Genomic DNA, 11,482 nt, shown 5'->3' with positions numbered 1-11,482 from the left:
TTAGAACAGAGCTAAGGAAGAGTATCATGGACAGACCAGAGAATCAGAAATGATGACCACTGTGATGCTGGAAAAAAAGGACATCCTGCTTTACAGCAATTCAAATAGAAGGAGACAATGATCTCAAGGCTTATTTCAAGTTCACAGAGAATTATAGTTAACAATAAATACATTAAAAATACTCTCAGGGTTGTATGCACTCTCTTAGCCCCACAAAATGAAATGCTCTAAGCAGCCCCCATGGGAATTAAATAGCACTACACATGTGAGACTGTTAGAAAGCAGAGAGTGAAATCCTTGAAAATGCAGTATAGAATCATAGAATCATAGAATATCAGGGTTGGACTCATCTAGTCCAACCCCCTTCTCAAAGCAAGACCAATCCCCAACCAAATCATCCCAGCCAGGGCTTTGTCAAGCCTGACCTTAAAAACCTCTAAGGAAGGAGATTCCACCACCTCCCTAGGTAACGCATTCCAGTGTTTCACCACCCTCCTAGTGAAAAAGTTTTTCCTAGTATCCAACCTAAACCTTCCCCACTGCAACTTGAGACCTTTACTCCTCGTTCTGTCATCTGCTACCACTGAGAATAGTCGAGAAGATCCATCCTCTTTGGAACCCCCTTTCAGATAGTTGAAAGCAGCTATCAAATCCCCCCTCATTCTTCTCTTCAGCAGACTAAATAATCCCAGTTCCCTCAGCCTCTCCTCATAAGTCATGTGTTCCAGTCCCCTAATCATTTTTGTTGCCCTCCGCTGGACGTTTTCCAATTTTTCCACATCCTTCTTGTAGTGTGGGGCCCAAAACTGGACATAGTACTCCAGATGAGGCCTCAGCAATGTCGAATAGAGAGGAACGATCACGTCCCTCAATCTGCTGGCAATGCCCCTACTTACACATCCCAAAATGCCATTGGCCTTCTTGGCAACAAGGGCAAACTGTTGGCTCATATCCATCTTCTCATCCACTGTAAGGTCCTTTTCTGCAGAACTGCTGCCTAGCCATTTGGTCCCTAGTCTGTAGCAGTGCATGGGATTCTTCCATCCTAAGTGCAGGACTCTGCATTTGTCCTTGTTGAACCTCATCAGATTTCTTTTGGCCCAATCCTCTAATTTGTCTAGGTCCCTCTGTATCCTATCCCTACCCTCCAGCGTATCTACCTCTCCTCCCAGTTTAGTGTCATCTGCAAACTTGCTGAGGGTGCAATCCACACCATCCTCCAGATCATTAATGAAGATATTGAACAAAACCAGCCGCAGGACCGACCCTTGGGGCACTCCACTTGATACCGGCTGCCAACTAGACAAGGAGCCATTGATCACTACCCGTTGAACCCGACGATCTAGCCAGCTTTCTATCCACCTTATCATCCATTCATCCAGCCCATACTTCTTTAACTTACTGGCAAGAATACTGTGGGAGACCATGTCAAAAGCTTTGCTAAAGTCAAGGAACAACACATCCACCGAGCCAGTTATCTCGTCATAGAAGGCAATTAGATTAGTCAGGCATGACTTGCCCTTGGTGAATCCATGCTGACTGTTCCTGATCACTTTCCTCTCCTCTAAGTGCTTCAGAATTGATTCCTTGAGGACCTGCTCCATGATTTTTCCAGGGCCTGACGTGAGGCTGACTGGCCTGTAGTTCCCAGGATCCTTCTTCTTCCCTTTTTTAAAGATGGGCACTACATTAGAATCATAGAATTATAGAATCATAGAATATCAGGGTTGGAAGGGACCCCAGAAGGTCATCTAGTCCAACCCCCTGCTCGAAGCAGGACCAATTCCCAGTTAAATCATCCTAGCCAGGGCTTTGTCAAGCCTGACCTTAAAAACCTCTAAGGAAGGAGATTCTACCACCTCCCTAGGTAATGCATTCCAGTGTTTCACCACCCTCATAGTGAAAAAGTTTTTCCTAATATCCAATCTAAACCTCCCCCACTGCAACTTGAGACCATTACTCCTCGTTCTGTCATCTGCTACCATTGAGAACAGTCTAGAGCCATCCTCTTTGGAACCCCCTTTCAGGTAGTTGAAAGCAGCTATCAAATCCTCCCTCATTCTTCTCTTCTGCAGGCTAAACAATCCCAGCTCCCTCAGCCTCTCCTCATAAGTCATGTGTTCTAGACCCCTAATCATTTTTGTTGCCCTTCGCTGGACTCTCTCCAATTTATCCACATCCTTCTTGTAGTGTGGGGCCCAAAACTGGACACAGTACTCCAGATGAGGCCTCACCAATGTCGAATAGAGGGGAACGATCACGTCCCTCGATCTGCTCGCTATGCCCCTACTTATACATCCCAAAATGCCATTGGCCTTCTTGGCAACAAGGGCACACATTAGCCTTTTTCCAGTCATCAGGACTTCCCTGGATCGCCATGAGTTTTCAGAGATAATGGGCAATGGCTCTGCAATCACATCCGCCAACTCCTTTAGCACTCTCGGATGCCGCGCATCTGTCCCCATGGACTTGTGCTTGTCCAGCTTTTCTAAACAGTCCCAAACCACTTCTTTCTTCCCAGAGGGCTGGTCACCTCCTCCCCATGCTATGCTGCCCAGTGCTGCCTTGTTTGTGAAGACAGAGGCAAAAAAAGCATTGAGTACATTAGCTTTTTCCACATCCTCTGTCATTAGGTTGCCTCCCTCATTCAGTAAGGGGCCCACACTTTCCTTGACTTTCTTCTTGTTGCTAACATACCTGAAGAAACCCTTCTTATTACTCTTAACATCTCTTGCTAGCTGCACCTCCAGGTGTGATTTGGCCTTCCTGATTTCACTCCTGCATGCCCGAGCAATATTTTTATACTCTTCCCTGGTCATTTGTCCAATCTTCCACTTCTTGTAAGCTTCTTTTTTGTGTTTAAGATCAGCAAGGATTTCACTGTTAAGCCAAGCTGGTCGCCTGCCATATTTACTATTCTTTCTACACATCAAGATGGTTTGTCCCTGTAACCTCAATAAGGATTCTTTAAAATACAGCCAGCTCTCCTGGACTCCTTTCCCCCTCATGTTATTCTCCCAGGGGATCTTGCCCATCAGATCCCTGAGGTTGTCAAAGTCTGCTTTTCTGAAGTCCAGGGTCTGTATTCTGCTGCTCTCCTTTCTTCCCTGTGTCAGGATCCTGAACTCGACCATCTCATGGTCACTGCCTCCCAGGTTCCCATCCACTTTTGCTTCCCCTACTAATTCTTCCCGGTTTGTGAGCAGCAGGTCAAGAAGAGCTCTGCCCCTAGTTGATTCCTCCAGCACTTGGACCAAGAAATTGTCCCCTACACTTTCCAAAAACTTCCTAGATTGTCTGTGCGCCGCTGTATTGCTCTCCCAGCAGATATCGGGGTGATTGAAGTCTCCCATGAGAATCAGGGCCTGCGATCTAGTAACTTCCGTTAGTTGCTGGAAGAAAGCCTCGTCCACCTCATTCCCCTGGTCCGGTGGTCTATAGCAGACTCCCACCACGACGTCACCCTTATTGCTCACGCTTCTAAACTTAATCCAGAGACACTCAGGTTTTTCTGCAGTTTCATACCGGAGCTCTGAGCAGTCATACTGCTCTCTTACATACAGTGCAACTCCCCCACCTTTTCTGCCCTGCCCGTTCTACCTGAATAGTTTATATCTATCCATGACAGTACTCCAGTCATGTGAGTTATCCCACCAAGTCTCTGTTATTCCAATCATATCATAATTTCTTGACTGTGCCAGGACTTCCAGTTCTCCCTGCTTGTTTCCCAGACTTCTTGCATTTGTACATAAGCACTCGAGATAACTTGCTGTTTGTCCTGCTTTCTTAGTGTGAGGCAGAAAGCCCTCCCCTTTCGCGTTCTCCTGCTCGTGCTTCCTCCCAGTATCCCACATCCCCACTTACCTCAGGGCTTTGGTCTCCTTCCCTTGGTGAACCTAGTTTAAAGCCCTCATCACTAGGTTAGCCAGCCTGCTTCCGAAGATGCTCTTCTGTCTCTTCGTTAGGTGGAGCCCATCTTTCTGCCTAGCACTCCTCCTTCTTGGAACACCATCCCATGGTCCCATCGTGAATCCTAGCTCCTGGCAAGCAGCAGACTTCTCGGTTTTTCCAGTCGGGGCAGCAGATAGATGACTCAGTCCCTCTGAGAAGAGAGTCCCCGACCACCACCACCCGCCTCCTTCTCTTGGGAGCGGTGGTCGTGGAACCCCCATCCCTAGGACAGTGCATCTCATGCCTTCCAATCAGCGGAGTCTCCTTCTGTTCCCTTCCCTCAGATGTATCATCTAGTCCACTCTCCGCATTAGTACCTGTGGAGAGAACATGAAAATGGTTGCTTACCTGTATCTGCGCTGCTGGTACATGGATGCTCCCCTTTCTTCTTCTGGAGGTCACATGCTGCCAAATTTCTTCACCGTCCTCCTGTCCCCACTGCGCAGCCTACTCTGAATCTTCAGAACATTGTGCCCATAGAAGCATATCCTGACGTCTGTTCAGGAAATCTTCAGTTTCTCTTATGCAACGCAGGGTTGATACTTGTTTCTCCAGACCTTGAACCGTCTCTTCCAATATGAGGCAGTACTGGCTGCATAGCAAAAATGAATATATTGGATTGGAGAAGAACAGTCGTGAAGCGTAAAGAAAAGAAAAGCCCACAGAGAGTCTCGACAAAAAGAAAATGGAGGATTTGAGAGAAAGCAGTTAGATTAATGTGACAGTATAAAGGAGACTGAAAATGGGAATGGCCAGCATAAGAGTTCATTAGGCAGTGTACAGAAGAGGGGCACAAACCTAGAGAACAGAAAGATATTGTCTAAACAATAAAGAGGCAAAAGAGATTGTCCTTCCCATCAGGAAGGTTTGAGACGGCTGTTTCAGCTCCAGTGCAAGCTGCATACTGATCCCGACTCTACAGTTGTTATTAAAATCATGGTCTTTTTCAGTTATTATCTGAAAGACCCCAAAAAGTTCTTGGCAAAACAAGAGAAAATGCAATCTGCCCTGAAGAACGTACAATCTTGATTTGACACCCCACAGTGAATGAGAGTCATAAACACACAGAAAAGAGAAGAGAGAGGAAATGTGTGTCTCTCCCAAAAGATCACACAGTCACTCAGTAAGACATGCACACATCTGTATGGTTTGATTATTTGTGCTGTTTTAATGGTTTAACCTTACCCCCCGACTTCTCGTAGGCGAGGCAGCAGAAATTAATATTTAGGTGGGCTTCGAATGAGGCCATGAAGAGGTTTGGGGCAGGTATCCCAGCCCTCAGGGGCTGCCTGCAGGAAAACATGGAGATATTTGGAATGTCGAGGCTGACATTATTGACAGGTGGGAAGCTTTCACAACACCAGTGCAACGTCAACCCCTGCATGAATTATTATTTATAGTAGAGGCCCTCGAAGCGCCAGCTGCAATAATGGCCGTGGCCCCACTGTTCCAAGCACTGCACATACACATCGTGAGTGACACTTCTTGCCCTGAGGAGATCACAGTCTAAATGGAGAGGGTAGGCAAAGGGTGGGAGAAAGGATTATTATCCTCACCTCCATCTCACCAATGGGGGACTCAGGCAGAGATTAAGGGCCCAATTTTCTTTTTACACCAAGGTCACTCTACCCTGCTTTCGCATGGCAAAGGAGCCTTAGTGTAAACGAGACCCAGGCCCGATGTGATGTGTCAAAGATCACATAGGGAGTGCATGGCAGAGCTGCAAAACAAACCCAGATCCACTGAGACCCAAGCCACTAATCACAAAACTGTCTTTCCTCTTGGCTAAAAAGCAGAGTACAAAAGCTTATCCCTGGTAAGGCACTGGCAATGCTGGCAGAGAAAAGGGTAGTGCCTTCTCTAGAACATCCGCCGTTGTCATTGGCACTTCCGTCATTAAATGAATCTGCAGCCTCAGCAGCCTTTGGGAGCCCTCGCCGCTAAATAGCTGCGCTGGCAAAAGACTCTCACTTCTTTCTGGGAGTTGCTGAACAGTTGTGCCCCATCCCACTACACACAGTTCTGGCAAGAGTGAGATATGCAGTCATGGCCTTCAAGCTTGAGTAGTAAAGCAACTTCTGTCTAGAAATGAAGCAACACCCTTAAAAAGCTTGTGTACAAAGCGCAGGAACTTTTCTGGTTAGAAACGCCGGTGGCTGTGAACATATCATCCTGGTGACTCTGCTTTCTGCACTGGTTCCCCAGTGAAGAGAATCCAGTTCAAGGTCTGCCCTGATATTTCAAATCATCCAGAGATTGGCCCAAGAGATCTCTTCTTTCTTTGTGACCGTGACTTCCTACAACAGTTCGATTCAGCTGGCACAATAAAACTGATAACCAATAGGGGCAGGTTCACAAGTAAAAGAGACAGTTTTCCTGTTCTTATTTCTGCTAATCCAATAAAAATAATGTATTTCAAGGAATTAAAATTTAGTTTTGGGTGCCACCTAGTGGAGCAAATACAGGGGATAAAATACTCTTGTCTATTAAACCTATGGCCCAGGGGTGGGCAAACTTTTTGGCCCGAGGGCCACATTGGGGAAAAGAAATTGTATGGCAGGCTATGAATGCTCACAAAATTGGGGTTGGGGTTATGGTGCTTGAGGGGGTGCAGGCTCTGGGGTGGGGCTGGGGATGAGGAGTTTGGGGTGTAGGAGGGTGCTCTGGGCTGGGACCGAGGGGTTCGGAGGGAGGGAAGGAGGGAGGGGGATCAGGACTGGGGCAGGGGTGTGGGAAGGGGTGCAGGTTTTGGCTGGGGGTGTGGACTCTGGGGTGGGGCTGGGGATGAGAGGTTTGGGGTGCAGGAGGGTGCTCCAGGCTGCGATCGAGTGGTTTGTAGAATGGGAGGGGGATCAGGGCTGGGGCAGAGGGTTGGGGCGTGTGGAGAGGCTCAGGGCTGCAGGCTTCGGGTGGCGCTTACCTCAAGCAGCTCCCGGAAGCAGTGGCACGTCCCTTCTCCGGTTCCTATGCGGCGGCGCGGCCAGGCGTCTCTGCATGCTGCCCCATCCGCAGGCACTGCCCCTGCAGCTCCCATTGGCGCGCTGGAGGGGGCCATTGGAGCACGTAGGAGCTGGATCAGTGCCATGCTGCGGCTTCTGAGAGCCGCATGGTGCATCCCCCGACCCAGCGCCCTGGCCAGAGCGGGGCCAAGCCACTGGTGCAGTCTCCGACCCAGCGCCCCAGCTGGAGCGGGGCTGAGCCATGTGGTGCATCCTCTGACCCAGTCCTCCAGCCAAAGCGGGGCCGAGCCACATGGTGCAGCTTGTGGGCCAGCTTAAAACAGCTTGCGGGCTGTATTTTGCCCACCCCTGCTATGGACCCACATCTTCAAAGGAGCTCTTCTCCTTTTTAGGGAAGTTCAGTAAAAAAAACCTCAGTACCCGGAAGCTCCCATTCAGAAAGCTGGTGCTGAGCACTTTTGAAAACCAGGCCAATAGAGAATTCAGCATAGTTGCTCCTACGTGCGCCAGACCTGAGTCTGTCCCATGGTCAAATGCAGCGGTCGGCTAGGGAAAACAAAACACATCTGCAATGTGACAGCATTTGAGAGTTAAAGCTCAGGGAAGCCAATGAAGTCTGGTGTCTGCTTTGTGAGAAACGTATGACCCAGTGATAAATGAAATGCAGTTTCAGGGGTTAAAATGAACAAACAGAAAAGAAGAATGCGTGGTTCAGCAAAAATTAAAAGGAAATGGAGGAACGCAAGCCCAAATATGAAATATATTACATCAAAACCAGAGCAGGTGCAGCTTCAACAGCCACGCTTCACTCCCCCAAACTGTTAAATCCAGAAGAAACTGCATCCCTTCCCTTCCACATGTTAAAACTGGTGTATTCCAGTACAATTGTGTAGCTCAAAAGATAGGTTTACAGGCAGACAATGCCCTAGAAATATTTTAAAATAGAGTAAGAAACAGCAGCGAGAGGTGATGTATAAGTCACATCAATAGTGACCATTCCAGCAAGAGGCAAAGAAAAGCATCTTTTCAGTATAGTGAAGATTTCTCCAGAATTGTTAAGATGACTGTTCTCAATATGCTCATAGATAACTGCAGCAGTAGTAGCAGCAAAAGTTGGAGTGAAACCTGGTTGAAGTCGTTTATCTGTTTGTCTCTTATTTTCTAAGGAATCTACATAAATTTTTACATGACACTAAAGCTTCCTCACATTTATTAAACACAAACCTGTATTTCAAAATAAAGTTGTATAGAAAAATGAGTGCCTTCAAGGTTACTCGATGGCCCAGAGGGTTGGGTAATGAGTTATGGAGCGCTTCACCTTCAAGCATCTGATTGAAAGTGACTGGAAAATGTACCATGCAATGCTGTTTGGTAGCTTATCTGAAATGATTTAGGGGTCTCATTCTTGTGCAAGTGGAAGAGCGTTTACACAAAAACCACCATCATAACTGTCCCTTTGTTGGCATTATCAGCAGAGGCCAAGGCCTGAATAGCAATGGAAAATGAACTACCTTGCGAACTCTCCAGGGCTTTTTGGGGAAGCCTCTCATTGTCTCTGTCCAGGCAGTGCCTTGTCTGTGGTTAGAGGACTTCAGTTTCCTGGGCTCTCAATCAGCACAAACACTAAGGGTATGTCTACACTACGGAATAAGGTCGAATTTATAGAAGTCGTTTTTTTAGAAATCGGTTTTATATATTCGAGTGTGTGTGTCCCCACAGAAAATGCTCTAAGTGCATTAAGTGCATTAACTCGGCGGAGTGCTTCCACAGTACCGAGGCAAGAGTCGACTTCCGGAGCGTTGCACTGTGGGTAGCTATCCCACAGTTCCCGCAGTCTCCGCTGCCCATTGGAATTCTGGGTTGAGATCCCAATGCCTGATGGGGCTAAAACATTGTTGCGGGTAGTTCTGGGTACATATCATCAGGCCCCCGTTCCCTCCCTCCCTCCGTGAAAGCAAGGGCAGACAATCGTTTCGCGCCTTTTTCCTGAGTTACCTGTGCAGACACCATACCACGGCAAGCATGGAGCCCGCTCAGGTAACCGTCACCGTATGTCTCCTGGGTGCTGGCAGACACGGTACTGCATTGCTACACAGTAGCAGCAACCCATTGCCTTCTGGCAGCAGACGGTGCAATACGACTGGTAGCCGTCATCGTCATGTCCGAGGTGCTCCTGGCCGCGTCAGCTGGGAGCGCCTGGACAGACATGGGCACAGGGACTAAGTCTGGAGTGAATTGACCGGGTCATTCTCTTTAGTCCTGCAGTCAGTCCTATTGAACCGTCTTATGGTGAGCAGGCAGGTGATACGGATTGCTAGCAGTCGTACTGTACCATCTTCTGCAGGGCAGGCAAGAGATGAGGATGGCTAGCAGTCGTATTGTACCATCTTCTGCCGAGCAGCTATGAGTTGTGGACGGTATGCAGTCCTTCTGCACCGTCTGCTGCCAGCCAAAAATGTAAAAGATAGATGGAGTGGATCAAAACAAGAAATAGACCAGATTTGTTTTGTACTCATTAGCTTCCCCCCCTCCCCTGTCTAGAGGACTCATTCCTCTAGGTCACACTGTAGTCACTCACAGAGAAGGTGCAGCAAGGTAAATCTAGCCATTTTATCAATCAGAGGCCAGACTAACCTCCTTGTTCCAATAAGAACAATAACTTAGGTGCACCATTTCTTATTGGAACCCTCCGTGAAGTCCTGCCTGAAATACTCCTTGATGTAAAGACACCCCCTTTGTTGATTTTAGCTCCCTGAAGCCAACCCTGTAAGCCATGTCGTCAGTCGCCCCTCCCTCCGTCAGAGCAACGGCAGACAATCGTTCCGCGCCTTTTTTCTGTGCGGACGCCATACCAAGGCAAGCATGGAGGCCGCTCAGCTCACTTTGGCAATTAGGAGCACATTCGACACCACACGCATTATCCAGCAGTATATGCAGCACCAGAACCTGGCAAAGCGATACCGGGCGAGGAGGCGACGTCAGCGCGGTCATGTGAGTGATTAGGACATGGACACAGATTTCTCTGAAAGCATGGGCCCTGCCAATGCATGCATCATGGTGCTAATGGGGCAGGTTCATGCTGTGGAACGCCGATTCTGGGCTCGGGAAACAAGCACAGACTAGTGGGACCGCATAGTGTTGCAGGTCTGGGACGATTCCCAGTGGCTGCGAAACTTTCGCACGCATAAGGGCACTTTCATGGAACTTTGTGACTTGCTTTCCCCTGCCCTGAAGTGCATGAATACCAAGATGAGAGCAGCCCTCACAGTTGAGAAGCGAGTGGCGATAGCCCTGTGGAAGCTTGCAACGCCAGACAGCTACCGGTCAGTTGGGAATCAATTTGGAGTGGGCAAATCTACTGTGGGGGCTGCTGTGATGCAAGTAGCCCACGCAATCAAAGATCTGCTGATATCAAGGGTAGTGACCCTGGGAAATGTGCAGGTCATAGTGGATGGCTTTGCTGCAATGGGATTCCCTAACTGTGGTGGGGCCATAGACGGAACCCATATCCCTATCTTGGCACCGGAGCACCAAGCCGCTGAGTACATAAACCACAAGGGGTACTTTTCAATAGTGCTGCAAGCTCTGGTGGATCACAAGGGACGTTTCACCAACATCAACATGGGATGCCGGTAAAGGTACATGACGCTCGCATCTTCAGGAACTCTGGTCTGTTTCAAAAGCTGCAGGAAGGGACTTTATTCCCAGACCAGAAAATAACTGTTGGGGATGTTGAATTGCCTATATGTATCCTTGGGGACCCAGCCTACCCCTTAATGCCATGGCTCATGAAGCCGTACACAGGCAGCCTGGACAGTAGTCAGGAACTGTAAACTACAGGCTGAGCAAGTGCAGAATGGTGGTAGAATGTGCATTTGGACGTTTAAAGGCGCACTGGCGCAGTTTACTGACTCACTTAGACCTCAGCGAAACCAATATTCCCACTGTTATTACTGCTTGCTGTGTGCTCCACAATATCTGTGAGAGTAAGGGGGAGACGTTTATGGCGGGGTAGGAGGTTGAGGCAAATCGCCTGGCTGCTGGTTACGTGCAGCCAGACACCAGGGCGGTTAGAAGAGCACAGGAGGGCGCGATGCGCATCAGAGAAGCTTTGAAAACCAGTTTCATGACTGGCCAGGCTACAGTGTGAAAGTTCTGTTTGTTTCTCCTTGATGAAACCCCCCGCCCCTTGGTTCACTCTACTTCCCTGTAAGCTAACCACCCTCCTCTCCCCTTCAATCACCGCTTGCAGAGGCAATAAAGTCATTGTTGCTTCACATTCATGCATTCTTTATTCATTCATCACACAAATAGGGGGATGACTACCAAGGTAGCCCAGGAGGGGTGGTGGAGGAGGGAAGGAAAATGCCACACAGAACTTTAAAAGTTTACAACTTTAAAATGCATTGAATGCCAGCCTTCTTTTTTTTGGGCAATCCTCTGTGGCGGAGTGGCTGGTTGGCCAGAGGCCCCCCACCGCGTTCTTGGGCGTCTGGGTGTGGAGGCTGTGGAACTTGGGGAGGAGGGCGGTTGGTTACACAGGGGCTGTAGTGGCAGTCTGTGCTCCAGCT

The sequence above is a fragment of the Caretta caretta genome, chromosome 6 (assembly GCF_965140235.1).
Source record: "Caretta caretta isolate rCarCar2 chromosome 6, rCarCar1.hap1, whole genome shotgun sequence".
Classification (NCBI taxonomy): domain Eukaryota; kingdom Metazoa; phylum Chordata; order Testudines; family Cheloniidae; genus Caretta; species Caretta caretta.
Note: the sequence above shows the minus strand (reverse complement) of the source record.